Source organism: Oryctolagus cuniculus, chromosome 11, assembly GCF_964237555.1.
Source record: "Oryctolagus cuniculus chromosome 11, mOryCun1.1, whole genome shotgun sequence".
In the NCBI taxonomy this organism is placed as follows: Eukaryota; Metazoa; Chordata; class Mammalia; order Lagomorpha; family Leporidae; genus Oryctolagus; species Oryctolagus cuniculus.
In genome coordinates, this window is record NC_091442.1 from 54,515,317 (window position 1) to 54,532,155 (window position 16,839).

At 48.2% G+C, this 16,839-nt stretch overlaps 1 protein-coding gene across 2 annotated transcripts in view; it reads right to left on the minus strand.

The window, feature by feature from the left end:
* SLC11A2 (solute carrier family 11 member 2) overlaps positions 1–16,712 on the minus strand; it is a 64,160-nt gene extending 47,448 nt beyond the window's left edge. Inside the window, exon 1 of one of the 2 annotated variants that reach the window (XM_051846286.2) lies at positions 16,374–16,712. The gene's annotated coding sequence lies outside the window, so the exon portion shown is untranslated. Of the gene's footprint in view, positions 1–15,395 lie in introns of both variants that reach the window. The other variant, XM_051846287.2, reaches the window with a different exon arrangement.
* Positions 16,713–16,839: the final 127 nt, after the last annotated feature.

A 16,839-nucleotide genomic window follows, 5' to 3' on the forward strand; every position in this document is an offset into this window, starting at 1 on the left:
AGAATCCAGCACCCATATGGGATACCGGCGCCACAGACAGAAGATTAACCTAGTGCGCCATGGTGCCAGCCCCTTTTATATGTTATTTTTTTTTGACAGGCAGAGTGGACAGTGAGAGAGAGAGACAGAGAGAAAGGTCTTCCTTTGCCGTTGGTTCACCCTCCAATGGCTGCCGCGGCCGGCGCACTGCGCTGATCTGATGGCAGGAGCCAGGTACTTATCCTGGTCTCCCATGGGGTGCAGGGCCCAAGTACCTGGACCATCCTCCACTGCACTCCCTGGCCATAGCAGAGAGCTGGCCTGGAAGAGGGGCAACCGGGACAGAATCCGGCACCCCGACAGGGACTAGAACCCAGTGTGCCGGTGCCGCAAGGCGGAGGATTAGCCTAGTGAGCCGTGGCGCCGGCCCATGTATAAGTTATTAAGTAAAGTGAAAATTGATGTTCAAAATATACAGCTAAGTGTGCATTAGGCATGATTTTTATTTTGTTTGTTCTCAAAAGGAGCTGTATCACTTGTATAACAGGGAAATCCAATGATATACATCTAAGCTTTGGGCAGGGCTGAGTCAGGGGACCCGGATACCACCAAGCCATTGCCCACCTGTCTCTTTCTAACTTGACTTAGCCTTTAGTCTCTGCTTTAGAACCAATGTGGGTCTTTTAAAATTATTTTATTTTTTTGAGAGGTGGAAAAACAGACACACACACACACATACACAAATACACCCTCATCCACTGGTTCACTCCTTGCAATAGTCCCTATATGGGACTCAGGAGTCCTAAGCAGTAACTTATCACCAGGCCAAATGCCTGTCCCAGAACTAACATTGTTTTATTCTCAGGCAGGCCTCCCTGTGTGATGGAACACTGGCCCTCATTCACTCTAGATTGATTTGATCCTCCCAGAGAGCAAGTGGAGTATCTCTTTTCCTATAGCTCTAGCAGAAACCCCAGGAAGGGGGCCAGCACTGTGGCATGGCAGGTTAAGCCACCACCTGCTGCTGCTGGCATCCCATATGGGCGCAGGTTGAGTCTCCACTTCCAACCCAGCTCCCTGCTGATATGCCTAGGAAATCAGAGGAAGATGGTCCTAGTGCTTGGGACCCTGTACCCACATGCACACCCAGATAGAATTCCAGGCTCCTGGCATTGGCCTGGTCCAGCCCTAGCCATTGCAGCCACTTGAGGAGTAAACCAGTGGATGGAAGATGGATCTCTTTCTCTTTCCCCCCCGCCACCATCTCCATAAGTCTGCCTTTCAAATACATAAATTTATCTTTAAAAATATCCCAGGAGGACTGTCTGACACCTGACTTAGGTCACAAGCCAAATCCCAAACCTAACACAGTGCCTAGGGGTACCTGGAACACAAGCTGACCTTTGAAAGTAGCAAGTGGGATCGGCTCTCTTTGAGTCATCTTAACTTAAAAAGAGGTCAGCGGGGCCTGTGCCGCAGCTCAATAGGCTAATTCTCCGCCTGCGGCGCCAGCACACCAGGTTCTAGTCCCGGTCGGGGCACCAGATTCTGTCCCGGTTGCCCCTCTTCCAGGCCAGCTCTCTGCTGTGGCCAGGGAGTGCAGTGGAGGATGGCCCAAGTCCTTGGGCCCTGCACCCCATGGGAGACCAGGAGAAGCACCTGGCTCCTGCCATTGGATCAGCGCGGTGCGCCGGCCGCAGTGCGCCAGCCACAGCGGTCATTGGAGGGTGAACCAATGGCAAAGGAAGACCTTTCTCTCTGTCTCTCTCTCTCACTGTCCACTCAGCCTGTCAAAAAAAAAAAAAAAAAAAAAAAGAGGTCGGCGGGACCGGTGCTGTGGCGTAGAAAGTTAAGCCGGCGCCAGCATCCCTTAAGGGTGCCGGTTGGAGTCCTGGCTGCTCCATTTCCAATCCAGCTCCCTGCTGGTGGCCCGGGAAAGCAGTCGAAGATGACCCAAGTGCTTGGGGCCCTGAACCCATGTGGAAGATCTGGAGGAAACTCCTAGCTCCTGGCTTCAGATCAGCCCAGCTCCGGCCGTTGTGGTCAGTTGGGGAGTGAACCAGCGGATGGAAGACCTCTCTCTCTGAGTCTCTCCTTCTGTCTGTAGCTTTGTCTGTTAAATAAATAAATCTTTAAAAGAGAGAGAGAGTGAGAAAGGGAGGTTGGTTGGGGAGTCTTTTCACAGATGGACACGGATTCAGAATGATTGGATTTTGGGTGCTGAATAAGAGTAGTTTAGGGGGCCAGCACTGTGGCGCAGTGGGTTAAGATGGCCCAAGTCTTTGGGCCCCCGCACCTGCGTGGGAGACCCAGAAGAAGCTCCTGGCTCCTGGCTTCGGATTGGCGCAGCTCCGGCTGTTGCAGCCAATTGGGGAGTGAACCAGCGGATGGAAGACCTCGCTCCCTCTCTCTTTCTGTCTCTCTCTCTCTGCCTCTCCTTCTCTCTGTAACTCTGACTTTCAAGTAAAATAAATAAATCTTAAAAAGAAAAAAAAAAAAGAGTAGTTTAGAAAGGCTTGTGGGAAACTAGGATACTACTCATCTTGCTGCTAGTCGCCTCGGTTTAATTTCATCACACACCATCACAGGAAGAACATACAAACACATGTTTGCTTCACTCATTTAACAAAAACATTATTTACTGAGAATTTAGTACACACCAGGCACTGGAATATATCAATGATCAAGACATACAAAGTTCCTGCTCTAGGTGGTCTTTTGTGGGGAGGGGGGGCACAGGTAATAAACAAAGGAGTCAGTAAGTACATGTCAGGGAGTGATAATTCCTATTTAAAAAATAAACTTAATGGGTGGGCGTGTGGAAAAACGGGTTAACCTGCTGCTTGGGACACCTGCATCCCATAGGGAGCACCAGCTTCAGTCCCAGCGCTCTGCTTCTGATCCAGCTTCCTGCTAATGCATCCTGGGAGGCAGTGGATCATGGCCCGTTGATTGCATTCCTGCCGCCCACACGGGAGATCCAGATGAAGTCCTGGGCTCCTGGCTTTGGAACTGGGGCGGGGGGGGGGGGGGGGGGGCAAGAACTACAGGTTAAAGAAGAGCTCACTTGGTTACCCTGAGGCGTAAATCTGACTAAAGTGGCAAGTCACAAGGCTGGTGCTGTGGCATAGTGGGTAAAACCACCACCTGCAGTGCCAGCATCCCATGTGGGTTCCAGTTCAAGTCCCAGCTACTCCACTTTCCCAGCCCTCTGTTATGGCCTGGGAAAGCAGCAGAAGATAGCCCCTGCAAAAAGCAGAACTTGGGCCCCTGCACCCACATGGAAGACCCAGAAAAAGCTCCTGGCTCTGGATCAACCCAGCTCTGCCCGTTGCAGCCAACTGGGGAGTGAACTAGAGGATGGAAGACCTCTCTCTCTCTCTCTCTCTCTCTCTCTCTCTCTCTCTGCCTCTTCTCTCTGTGTATGTGCAATTCTGACTTTCAAATAAATAAATAAATCTTAAAAAAAAAAAAAAAAAAGAGGCAAGTCACAAGAAGATATGTCTGGGAAAGAACTTCCGGGCACAGGGAACAGATGGGGCCAATAACTTCCCCCAGAGCAATACATGCACATATATTAACACACACTGTGCACGTGTTAACCCTTTCTTTTCTTACATTGAAACAATACTTTTTCAGAAAGTATATCATAACTGCAAAATCCTTGAAGCCAGTTCAAAATTGAATCAGTTAGGCGAGACACTTCTGAATCTTGCTGAGTGCGCAAATGCACCCCTCGATTCCATTCTCCTAGGAACTGAACCCAGGAGAGGCTCAGTGCATGGCATATGCACCACAGTGAGTATCAATCCTGGGGGAGGGGTTGGCTCCCAGTGACTCGGCCAGAGCTGGGTGGGGAGAGCCTCCCTCAAAGAGTTTCCTTAACTCTGTCCTTTTGCTCTAATTGCTGTGGACGTGCCGGGCAGCACAAAGTGGCTCTCGAGGGTGGTTCCTGCCGATGCTGGGTAAAGGTCCCCTCACTCAGAGTCAAGGACTGACACAAAATAAAAATGCCTCTGATCTCGGGCCTCAGCAAAGATTAGGCTGCCTGAAAAGGGAAAAGCACGGGTGGGGCACATTTGTGGAGGGTGGCAGTGGAAGTCATTCGGCCAGAGACCCACCCTCCCTAATTGATCAGCGGCAGCTGTTCTGAACTTGGAACCTCTATAACCAATCTCGACCGAGAATCACTATTCCCCTGATGATGCCTTTATCCTTGAACTGCTGACTTGTGATGTATTTGCTGTGAACCCTTTACTGTCTCCAGTAGCTCTAGACTGGTTTACCTTTTTATTGTCACATACAATATACAGATATTGCTTATCTGCTTTAATTTTCAGACAGTGGAAATTCAAACCACGTTTGTGAACAATGCATTCTGTACTGAGTTCAGGTCTACCTTAACAGTCCACTGAACCCAGGCACCAATAAAGCCTTTTTTGACGATGAGTACAACTGCAATTGGTAAAATCAAAGACTATTTCTTGGGGCTGGCACTGTGGCACATTAGGTTAATCCTCTGCCATATGGGCACCAGTTCTAGTCCCGGCTGCTCCTCTTCTGATCCAGCTCTCTGATGTGGCTTGGGAAAGCAGTGGGAGATGGCTCAAGTCTTGGGCCCCTGCACCCACCTAGGAGACCCAGAAGAAGTTCCTGGCTCCTGATTTCATATTGGCTCAGCTCCCGGCCATTGTAGCCATCTGGGAAGTGAACCAGCAGATGGAAAACCTTTCCGTCTGTCTCTCTCCTTCTCACTGTCTGTAATTCTACCTCTCAAATAAATTAATTTTAAAAAAATGGGGCCGGCGCTGTGGTGTACCACGTAAAGCCTCTACCTGCAGTGCCAGCATCCCATATGGGCGCTGGTTCGAGTCCTGCCTGCTCCACTTCCAATCCAGCTCTATGCTGTGGCCTGGGAAAGCAGTCGAAGATGGTCCAAGTTCTTAGGCCCCTGTACCCACATGGGAGACCCAGAAGAAGCTCCTAGCTCCTGGCTTCAAATCTGTGCAGCTCAGGCCGTTGCAGCCATTTGGGTAGTGAACCAGTGGATGGAAGACCTCTCTCTGTCTGCTTCTCCTTCTCTCGGTATGTAACTCTTTCACATAAATAAATAAATCTTAAAAAAGAAAAAATACTTGCCCTTGCTCCTGACTCCAGCTCTCTGCTAATGTGGATGCTGGGCAGCAGCAATAGTGGCTCATCTGACTGGGACCCACTTGTCATCTGGGAAACCTGGATTGAGTTCCTGGCTCCTGGCTCCTGGCTCCTGGCTCCTGGCTCCTGGCTCCGGCCCCGGCCCCAGCCAAAGGCTGTTGTGAGTATGTGGTGAGTGAACTGGCAGACTGGAGCGTTTTGTGAGTGTGTGTGTGTGTGTGTCTCAAATAAATAAATAAAACTAGCCAACTTACAAATTACCTGAAAAAATATATAATGTCTCTGTAATCTTAAGACAGAATTTCTTGGAGCTGGCACTGTGGCACAGTGCGTTAAGCCATTGCCTGAAGTGTGGGCATTCCACACTGTCCCAGCTGCTCCACTTCCAATACAGCTCCCTGCTCATGCACCTGGAAAAGCAGCAGATGATGGCCTGAGTGGTTAGGCCCCTGCCACCCATGTGGGAGACCCAGATGGAGTTCTAGACTCCTGGCTTTGGCCTGGCCCAGCCCTGGCTGTTGTGGACATTTGGGGAATGAACCAGTGAATGGGAAGTCTGTCTCTGTCTCTGTCTCTGTCTCTCTGTTTCTCATTTCAAATTAAAAAAAAAAAAGAAGAATTTTTTTAGTGAGCCCACTTTTTAAAAATTATGAAAAGCAGAAATATAATAAATGATGTTAATAAAATTAACTAGAACAGTGTTGATAAAATTGACTATAACAAATATTAAGAGCTCATCTAAATGACATCTGAAATAAGATTAACATATAAATGACAGAGGCAGGCACTAAGGCACAGTGGGTTGAGCTAAGGGATTGAGTCTCCACTTGCAACACAGGTATCCTATCCTGGGGACTGAGCTGCTCTGCTCCCGATCCAGCTCTTGGCTAAGGCACCTGGAAAAGCAGTGGAAGACGATTCAAGTGCTTGGGCTCCTACCACCCAATGTGGGAGACCTAGGTATGGGTTCTAGTTCCTGGCTTCAGCCTGGCTTGCAGCCATTTGGGGAGCAAAGTGAATGCAAGGTTTCTCCATCTCTCTCTATCGCTCACTCTCGCTCTCTCTTTCTCTCCCCCTCTGTCATGCTGCCTTCCAAATACATAAATAAACCTGAAAAAGAAAATGCTGAAAGGGGCTAGCATTTTGGCGCAATGGTTTAAGCCTCCACTTGCAAAGCCACCACCATCCCATATTAGAGGGCCAATTTGAGTTCCAGCTGCTCTGCCTCTGATCCAGCTCTCTGCTAATGTGCCTGGGAAGGCAGCAGAAGATGGTCCAAGTATTTCCATCCACATAGAAGAGCCAAATGGAGTCCTGGGCTCCTGGCTTTGACTTGGCCCAGGCCCAGAGTGAACCAGCAGGTGGAGGATCTCTCTTTCTCTCTCTTTGCCTCTCCTCTCTCTGTGTAACTCTGACTTCCAAGTAAACAAAATAAATCTTTTTAAAAAATGAAAGATAGGGAGACGCTATCTGCAACATGTTTATCTAGAAAAGATTATTATCTAGTATCTGCAAACAATTCCTACAAAACAATAATAACAAAGAAGATAAACGATCTAAAAGAAAAGTACAGACAATTCCCAGAAGAAATCCAAATGACAAATAATATATATAGATACAGATATATCTACTCCACGACTCTAGTAATCAGGCAAATGTAAATTAAACTGGCAAGGAAATTCATTTCACATCTGTTAGACTAGGAATAACCTAGAGGTTTTGCCATTCAAGTATTGGTAAAGACCTTCATACCCTGTAAAACTAACACACTCACCTTAGAAAACACCCTGACAACATCTGCTCAAGCAGGAAATGAATCTATTCTTTGTTCCAGAAAGTCTAGATACATGTGGGGCTTTAAAAATTCATGGCAAATTATTACAAAAAATAATTATCTAAAAACATTATTATCTAAAGGCAGTAAATCTTTGCAGGAAGTATCTGTGCTAAGGAGAGAAACTTGCCTCTCCCCACAATTCCATTCTCTCCTATCTTTGTACATGCTGTTCTCTGCTCTAGAAAGCCTTGTCTGCCTGGACAAGTCAGATAAATGCCCAGTTTCCTCCACAACCTCGCCAAGCCTGACTTCACCTGGAAACTCCACCATCACTATCAGAAATGATCACTCCACTACCCCTTCCTTTAGCGCTCACTGTACTTCGGACATTTCTCTATTACACTACTTATTACACCACAGCATAACTACTTGTATTTTTTAAATTTATTTTTTTATTTGAGAGACAGAGAGAGAGAGAGAGAGAGAGAGAGAGGTCTTCCATTTATCTGCTGGTTCACTCCCCAGATGGCCGCAACGTCCGGAACTGCACTGATCCCAAGCCAGGAGCCAAGAACCTCTTCCAAATCTCCCACGATGGTACAGGAGCCCAAGGACTTGGGCCACCTTCCACTGCTTTCCCAGGCCATAGCCGAGAGCTGGATTGGAAGAGGGGCAGCCAGAACTCGAACCAGCGCCCATACGGGATGCCTGCACTGCAGGCGGTGGCTTTATCTGCTATGCTACAGTGCCGGCACCAACTACTTGTATTTTTAAATGTAAATCTTATCCACTAAACCTCTGGGCTTTTTAAGGAAAAGGCCTACTTTTGACTTGCCTTTATTTTCCTGAAACCTCAGAGTGGCTGCAGAGCAGGCCCTGAAATGTTTGTAGATTGAACAGCAAATGCTGATGACAAGTCATAGATGACTTGGGGTTTGGGGAGCTCCAATACAGTTCACATGTATTGAACCACAAATCTGAGGTGACTTAGATACTCATCACTTTGGAGCAGACCAGTAGCTCCTTACCATTTTTTGTCTGGATATTATAATACCCTTACTGTTAGCCTTATCTCCTGTCTCAGGGCCCACATTGTAGTACAGCAGATTAAGCCACTGTTTGCAACACAGGCAGACCTTATCAAAGGGACAGCTCAAGTCCCAGCTGCCCCACTTCTGATCCAGCTCCCTGCTAATATGCCTGGGAAAGCAGGGGAGGGGGGAGGGTAACCCACCCAAGTGCTTGGGCCCCCGCCACCTACATGGAAGACCCAGAAGAAACTCCTGGCTCCTGGCTCATGGATTTGGCCTGGCCCAGTCCTGGCTGTTGCAGCGAACCAGTGGATGGAAGATTCTCTCTCTCTCTCTCTCTCTCTGACTTTCAAATAAGTAAATAAATCTTTAAAAAAATTTACTTACTTATTTGAAAGTCAGAGTTACACAGAGAGAGGAGAGGTGGTGGTGGTAGGAGTGTCTTCCATCCGCTGTTCACTCCCCAATTGGCTGCAGTTTGGATTGGCTGCAGAACTGAGCAGATCCAAAGTCAGGAGCCAGGAGCTTCCTCCAGGTCTCCCACGTGGGTGCAGGGGCCCAAGGACTTGGGCCATCCTCTACTGCTTTCCCAGGCCATAGCAGAGAGCTGGATCGGAAGTGGAGCAGCTGGGACTCGAACCGGTGCCCATATGGTATGCCAGCACCTCAGGCCAGGGGGTTAACCTGCTGTGCCATGGTGCCGGCCCCATCAACTACATAAGTAAATCTTTAAAAAAATTTTTTAAGAATGCAATCTCCTGTCTTTCCCACTTCTAATTCATCTCAGATGTCTCAGACTAAGCAGTACTTTCATCTCATCATTTCCTTGGGCAATGCATTATGGTTCTTTAATAAGTTTCACATCAAATCCAAATCCCTTCTCTTCATGCATGAGGCCCCCAAGCATCCTGCCCTACTTTAGTATTCCAAACATACTGTTCAATCACTCTATAATATAGACTCTGCTAGGGCTGGAATCTTTATCCAAGCAACAAGAACACAACTCCTGGCCTGGGGCAGATGCTCAATAATTGCAGAGTTAATGAATAAATGAATTATTTGTAATATGTAATCATTTGTTTCACCCGTTAGTTTTCTTGTTCTCTATAGGCATCAAGCTCATTTCAGCCTATCTTTGAGTTCCTTAATACCTAATAAGCACATCTACTAAAGTATATCGCACATTTTAATACATGTTCCTAAATATAAGGGAATGCCTTGTTTTCCCAAGAAGAACTAAGAGTTTTGGGTCAATATAATATATATGAAATACTCAAACATCTACTTTGAATAGTTACCAGTTTAGTGAAAATTAAGTCTAATATTATTTAGAACCCGTATATTAAGTCACATATAAAATATAAATTTAGAGATAATGCTTTTTCACTCAATTTTCAAGTAGAGGCAGAGAGAGAAAGAGAGAAAGAGAGAAAGAGAGGAAGAGAGGAAGAGAGAGAGAGGACTCTCATCTTCCGGTTCATTCCCTAAATGTCCACAACAGCTAGGCCTGAGTGAGGCTGAAGTCAGGAGCCAGGAACTTAATCCAGGTCTCCCAAGTGGGTGGCAAGAACCCAAGTACTTGGGCCCAAACCTGCTGCTATCCAGGGACCACATTAACAGGAAGCTGGAGTCAAGGGTGGAGCTGGGACTTAAACCTAGTACTCTCACAGGGGCTGCACTGCCTTACCTGCTAGACCAAACGCCTAACCCTGAATTTTTATGACATGATTTTATTAAATTATCAGTGCTTTCATAATTATTAAAGCTATTTTCACTGTTAAGTAATCCAGTATATACATCAAATCATTTTTTATATGAGAGTACTTCAAAAATTCATGGAAAATGTAATTAAATGGTAACTTCATACATTGGTGCAAAAAAAAAAAAAATTGGAAACCCATGCACAATTTGTTTTAAATTTGAATTTATATTTTGGAATAAAAATACAAAATAAAGTTTTACAAAACACACAGGAACACTCCTTAAGATGCACGCTACATTTACTTAGAAAAAGTTACCAGTCTGATCAAAACAAATAGCTGTCTCATATTTATTTTTTTAATAACATGCATTTTTTGGAACTTTTTCAAGATGATTTTCAAACTTTCTTTGTATCAAAATAAACTTATCTTCTAATTCAAATTTCCATGAACTTTTTTGTTTTGCTGTTTATTTTTAAATATTTATTTTATTTATTGGAAATGAAAAGTTCTAGAGAGGGGAAGAGACAGAGAATGAGAGAAATCCTCCATCTGCTGGTTCACCCTCCAAAATGGTCACAACGGCCTGTGAAGCCAGGAGCCTGGAACTCCATCCGGGTCTCCCATGTGGCTGCAGGGGCCCAAGCACTTGGGCTTTTCTCTTACTGCTGTCCCAGGTATATTAGCAAGGAGCTGGATCAGAAGTGGAGCAGCCAGGACTTGAACTGGTTGGTACCCATATGGGATGCTGGCATGGCGGGCAGTGGCTTAACCCACTGTGCCACAACACCAGCTTCTTCCATGAACTTTCTGAAGTACCCTTGTATATCTTAGTTGAGGGCTTTTTTTTCCCTTTTAATTCATGCTATGCTTGTGTTCCTTTTTCCCAATTTTTGAATTTTTTATTTAGAAATTTCAGATTTACAGAAAAGCTGCAAGAATACCATAAAGAATTGTCATATGCTCTCACTTGTTCCTCAAATGTTAACATTTGGGGCTGCTACTGTGGCATAGCAGGTAAAGCTGCCACCTGCAATGCTGGCATCCCATATGGGCGCTGGTTCAAGTTCCAGCTGCTCTACTTCAGATCCAGCTCTCTGCCATGGCCTGGGAAAGCAGAAAATGACCCAAGTCCTTGGGGCCCTGCACCTACATGGGAGACCCATGGGAGACATGGCTCCTGGCTTTGGATTGGCCCAGCTCCAGCTGCTGGGTAGGGCCAGGCTGAAGCTGGGAGGTCTGGAACTCCATCCAGGTCTCCCATGTAGGTACAGAGACTCAAAGACTTGGACCATCCTCTGCTGCTTTCCCAAGTACACTGGCAGGGACTGGATCAGAAGTGGAGCAGTCAGAACTCGAACCAGCGTCCATATGAGATGCAGGCACCATAGGCGGTGGCTTTACCTGCTATGCTACAGTGCCAGCTCTGACAGTGCTGTTGTCATTTTTTAAAATAGATTCATGGCCAGCACCGCGGCTCAATAGGCTAATCCTCCACCTGCGGCGCCAGCACACCGGGTTCTAGTCCTGGCTGGGGTGCCGGATTCTGTCCTGGTTGCCCCTCTTCCAGTCCAGCTCTCTGCTGTGGCCCTGGAAGTGCAGTGGAGGATGGCCCAGGTCCTTGGGCCCTGCACCCACATGGGAGACCGGGGGAGGTGCCTGGCTCCTGGCTTCGGATCAGCACGGTGCGCCGGCCTCAGCGGCCATTGGAGGGTAAACCAATGGAAAAGGAAGACCTTTCTCTCTGTCTCTCTCTCTCTCTCTCACTGTCCACTCTGCCTGTCAAAAATAAAATTAAAAATTAAAAAAAAAAAAAGATTCATGACACTGGCTTTTTTTTTTTCAGTTTATTTTTATTTACTTCAAAGACACAGTGAAAGAGAGAGACACACAGAGAGAGAGAGAGAGAGAGAGATGTCTTTCATTTACTGCTCCACTCCCTAAATGCCCACAACAGCCAGGACTGGGCCAGTCCAAAGCCAGGAGCCCTGAACTCCATCTGGGTTTCTCATGAGTGCGGCAAAGGATCGAAGTACTTAAGCCATCATCTGCTGCCTCCCAGGGTGTGCACCAGCAAGAAGCTGGTCAGAAACAGAAGCAGGACTCGAACCCAGGCACTGATTTGGGACGTGGACATCCCAAGAGGGGCTTCACCCACTGCTAAAACGCCCACCTAACAGTGCTGTTTCTATACATATGCCCAGGCTGCCTGGGTTCAAGTATTTTTTTTCTAAAGATTTATTTATTTATTTATTTATTTGAAAGTCAGAGTTTGCGAGAGAGGTCTTCCATCTGCTGGTTCACTTCCCAGTTGGCCACAATGGCCATCCAAAGCCAGGAGCCAGGAGCTTCTTCTGGGTCTCCCACATGGGTGCAGGGGCCCATGGACCTGGGCCATCCTCTACTGCTTTCCTAGGCCATAGCAGAGAGCTGGATCGGAAGTGGAGCAGCCAGGACTCAAACCAGCACCCATATGGGATGCCGGCACTGTAGGCGGCTTTACCTGCTACGCCACAGCGCCAGCCCCAGGGTTCAAGTCTTGACTCAGATCTTGAGCGTGTTATCCAGCCTCACTTTCTTCAGTTATAAAGTGGAGGTAACGATAGTACCTACCTTAGGAAGGTCAACTGAGAATTAAATGAGTGAATCTACGAAAGCACTGAGAACACTGACAGCACACAGTGCCTGTGTAACATGAGTTAGTATTATCATCATTTCATTTGGAACCTGAAAGGCAAGTCTGAGTAAGCCAGGAGGAACGGAGGAAGAGAAGAAATCCCAAGCAGAGAAGAGTAACATACGCAAAAGCCCAGGGGCAAAACAGCTGCCTGGCTAGGGCAGGGCTGAAAGGCCAAGGTCTGTTAGCACTTTAGGAAGCTAAAGGGCAGACACAGCACAGGCGAGGCTGGGAAGGCTAAGAGAGGGACCATAACGTGAGACCTCGCAGGCCGGATTACAGAGGCTGGACTTCATCCTGGCCGTCAGAGGAGACCTGAGAGGGGAATGAACCGTTTACACTAGCAGTGTAAGAAGCTCTCTCCGGCTGTGTGGCTGGAGCAGGGACAAACAGATGCAAGGAAACCAGTAAGTCTGGACCAGAGGCTTGGAGGTCAGACTACGGCAGAAGCAGGAGGGATGGAAGGTTGAAGAAACAGAAGATAGATCTAACGAGACTTGGGCGTGTGTGTGTGTGTGTGTGTGTGTGTGCTGGGTGAAGCAGCAGTGACAGAGGGGCACTAAAATATCTGAGGAAAGAATAAATTCCTATGTTCCTGCATATTCTTTTTTTTTTTTAATTTATTTACTGGGATTGGGGCCGGTGCTGTGGCACAGTGGGTAAAGACGCGGTTTGCGGTGCTGGCATTCCATATGGGCACCAGTTCAAGTCCCGGCTGCTCCATTTCTGTTTCAGTTCTCTGCTGTGTCCTGGGAAAGCAGTAGAGGATTGCCCAAGTCTTGGTCCCCTGCACCCACATGGGAGACCTAGAAGAAACTCCTGGCTTGGGATTGGCCCAGCTCCAGCTGTTGCAGCCACTTGGGGAGTGAACCAGTGAATGGAAGACCCTTCTCTCTCTCTCTCTCTCTCTGCTTCTCTTCTCTTCTCTTCTCTGCCTTTCAAAAAAAATAAAATGAAATCTTTTTAAAAAATCGCTTACTGGCCGGTGCCGCAGCTCACTAGGCTAATCCTCCGCCTTGTGGCGCCGGCACACCGGGTTCTAGTCCCAGTTGGGGCGCCGGATTCTGTCCCGGTTGCCCCTCTTCCAGGCCAGCCCTCTGCTGTGGCCAGGGAGTGCAGTGGAGGATGGCCCAAGCGCTTGGACTCTGCACCCCATGGGAGACCAGGAGAAGCACCTGGCTCCTGCCATCGGATCAGTGCGGTGTGCCGGCCGCAGCGCGCCGGCCGCGGCGGCCATTGGAAGATCAGCACGGCAAAGGAAGACCTTTCTCTCTGTCTCTCTCTCTCACTGTCCACTCTGCCTGTCAAATAATAATAATAATAATAATTAAAAATCGCTTACTTATTTGGAAGGCAGAATAACCAAGAAGAAAAAAGAGAGAGAGAGAGATTTTCCATTTGCTGGTTCATTCTCCAGATGGGTGCAAGAACCAGAACCAGACCAGGCCAAGGAAACCAGGACCAGGAACTCTATCTGGGTCTCCCATGTGGGTAACATGGACCCAAGTAATTGAGTCATCATCCACCTCCTTCCTGGGCGCTTAGCCGGAAGCTGGATTGGAAGAGGCATACTTGGAACTTGAACTGGCTCTCCCATGTGGGAGTTTAATACCCTGTGCTCCAGCACCTGTCCCTGCCATACTCTTTTGCTGAACAAAATGTCTTTCTTCTATTCCATCTTTCCAGGTACAATTTCTCCAAAAAACTATCTCTGATTGTCCCCTTCCCCAGGAATGTTCTAGAAATACAAAGCTGAACATTCTTTTCTATAAACTGCTAAAGTTAATTTGTCTTCCTTTATTTCACAGGGAGACAGAGACAGAGACAGGATCCTCCATCTGTGCATCCACTCCCCAAATGCCCACAACAGTCAGAGCTGGTTCAGATGGAAGCCAGCAACCTGGAACTTAGGGTCCTCCACATGGGTGGCAGGGAGCCAAATCCTCAAAACACCACCACTTGCTTCCCAGGGGGTGTGCACACCAGCAGGAAGCTGGAATCAGAAGCAGGGCCCGGACTAGCATCTAGCCACTCTGATAGAGGATGCTGGCATCCCAAGTGGTGTTTTTCTTTTAAGATTTATTTTTATTTATTTGAAAGGAAGAGTTATAGCAAGAGAGAGAGAGAGAAAGAGAGCAAGATCTTCCACCCACTGGTTCACTCCCCAAACGGCCACAACAGCTGGGGCTGGGCCAGGCCAAAGCCAAGAGCCTGGAACTCCATCCGGGTCTTCCACGTACTTGGGCCATCTTCTGCTGCTTTCCCAGACACACTAGAGGGAACTGAAAGAAGTGGAGCAATCCAGACTGGAACCAGCACCCACATGTTAGTGTCCCAGGCAGTGGCTTAATCTGAAATGCCAGACCACCCCTACCCACCCTCCAAGTATTGTCTTAACCACTGAGCCGAACACCCACCTCCCACAACTTCTATGCACATTCCTCAACTATTTTTTTTTTTTTTTGACAAGCAGAGTTAGACAGTGAGAGACAGAGAGACAGAGAGAAAGGTCTTCCTTCCGGTGGTTCACCCCTCAAATGGCTGCCACGGCTGGCACTGCGCCAATCCGAAGCCAGGAGCCAGGTGCCTCCTCCTGGTCTCCCATGCGGGTGCAGGGCCCAAGCACTTGGGCCACAGCAGAGAGCTGGACTGGAAGAGGATCAACTGGGACAGAATCCAGCGCCCCAGGGACTAGAACCTGGGGTGCCGCCGCCGCAGGCGGAGGATTAGCCTAGTGAGCTGTGACACCAGCCTCCTCAACTATTTTTTAAAAAATATTTTATTTATCTGAAACGCAGAGTTACAGAGAAAGGGAGAGAGAGATCTTCCACCTGCTGGTCCACTCTCCAAATGGGCTCAACAGCTGGGGCTGGGCCAGGCTGAAGCCACGAGCCAGGAGCCTCATCCGGGTCTCCCACATAGGTGCAGGGCCGCAAGCACTTGGGTGTAGTAGCAGGGAGCTGAATTGGAAGTGGAGCAACTGGGACTCAAAACAGTGCCCATATGGGATGCCAGTGCTACAGGCTGCAGCTTAACCTGCCAAACCCCCAAAACCGAACATGCTGGAGACACAGTACCTGGAGAGGAGTTGGCAACTCCCTGAAGACAGAGAGACTTCTCAGTCAACTTCTCATCTCATCCACCGCACTGCCTCCAGGGCCACACTTGCAGAACCGGCCCTCAGACTACGTGGGTGCGACACTCCCAAGCAGCTCATGCCAATACACAGCGCGGGACCGAAGCAAAGGCTTTCCTCCATCGTGTTCTTTGCTCATCACAGAACTCCTAAGGCGGGTGCCACTTCCCGGGGAACAAACTCAGAGCTAGACTAACACGTCCAAGGTCGCACACAAGAAAGCAAACGGCGGGTGCTCAGACTCCGTGGTTCCAAATGGAATGTTCTTTCCACCTCCCCCCCTCCACAGAGGTTAAACAGTCACACGGACCCAAGAGAAACGTGAACTCTTGGGAGCACCTTAAGTGCCACTTCTGCAAATCCTCCCCAGCTTCAAGTATTAATTTACTCAGAAATGTTTACTGAGCACTAACTACGAGGGTGCTTCATTTGTGGAAAACAGAATCCAAAGATAGTTTCTTCTGGGCACGGTATTTTGAAATTCATGCATTTAAGGGAATCTTGAAAAAGTCTATGGAAAATGTGCATGATGAGCGACTATGCATGGATTTCCAAACACACTCTCCAAATACACATCTCCTAATTCCAGTTTTCCACGATGTTTTTTTTTTAAATGCTCTGGTCCGTGCCAAGTATGGCACCTAGTGTTGGGAGTACCGAAGTGACCCAGGCAAGAGGTGCTTGCTGTCTTGTTCAGGAAGCTGGTCAAACAGGGAAACGAATGCATAAAGAAAATACAAGGGTGATACGAGAAAAAAATACATATATGCGTCCTGTTTGTGGGTACTACTTCAGAACGGCGGGTCAGAAAAATTAGCATTTGACACCAAGCTTGGTCTTCAGTAGGCGCCTAACGAAAGATACTTTTCCACAGGCCCATTCCGGAATTCCACGAAAAGAAAGAAAAAGAAAAGCGTACTTAGCAAGGAGGCCGCTCCCACGTTGCTGACTCTTTGCAGCCACCCGGACGAAAATGGACAGTTCCCGGCCAATTAATTAGGCCGCCACCTTCAGAGAGCGCCGCGGGTCCTCCCAGCCGCCAGGGGGCGACGTGGCCGGAGGCGCTGCCAAATTGACATCGGGAACCGGTCAAGCCCTCAACGCCTCGAGTCTAGGCAGAGGTTAAGGGAGGGAGGCGCCAGAAAGCTCTGAGACCCCAGGGAATCGTGAAGTCACTAGGCCTCTCAAGGAGAAGGCGTCCTGAAGTTCACAAACCCCCACTACTGACACAAGCCCTCACTCCCTCGGGGAAAGACCTCTTCCGGCGCCTTTAAACCCGGAAGTAACGCTGCGTCCAATCCTGGCCCTTCTTCCGTACTTCGCGCCGCGGCTACCGAATCAGCGCCCAGGTGAGGCGCATGCGTCGTCAGTGACCTTTGATCCGC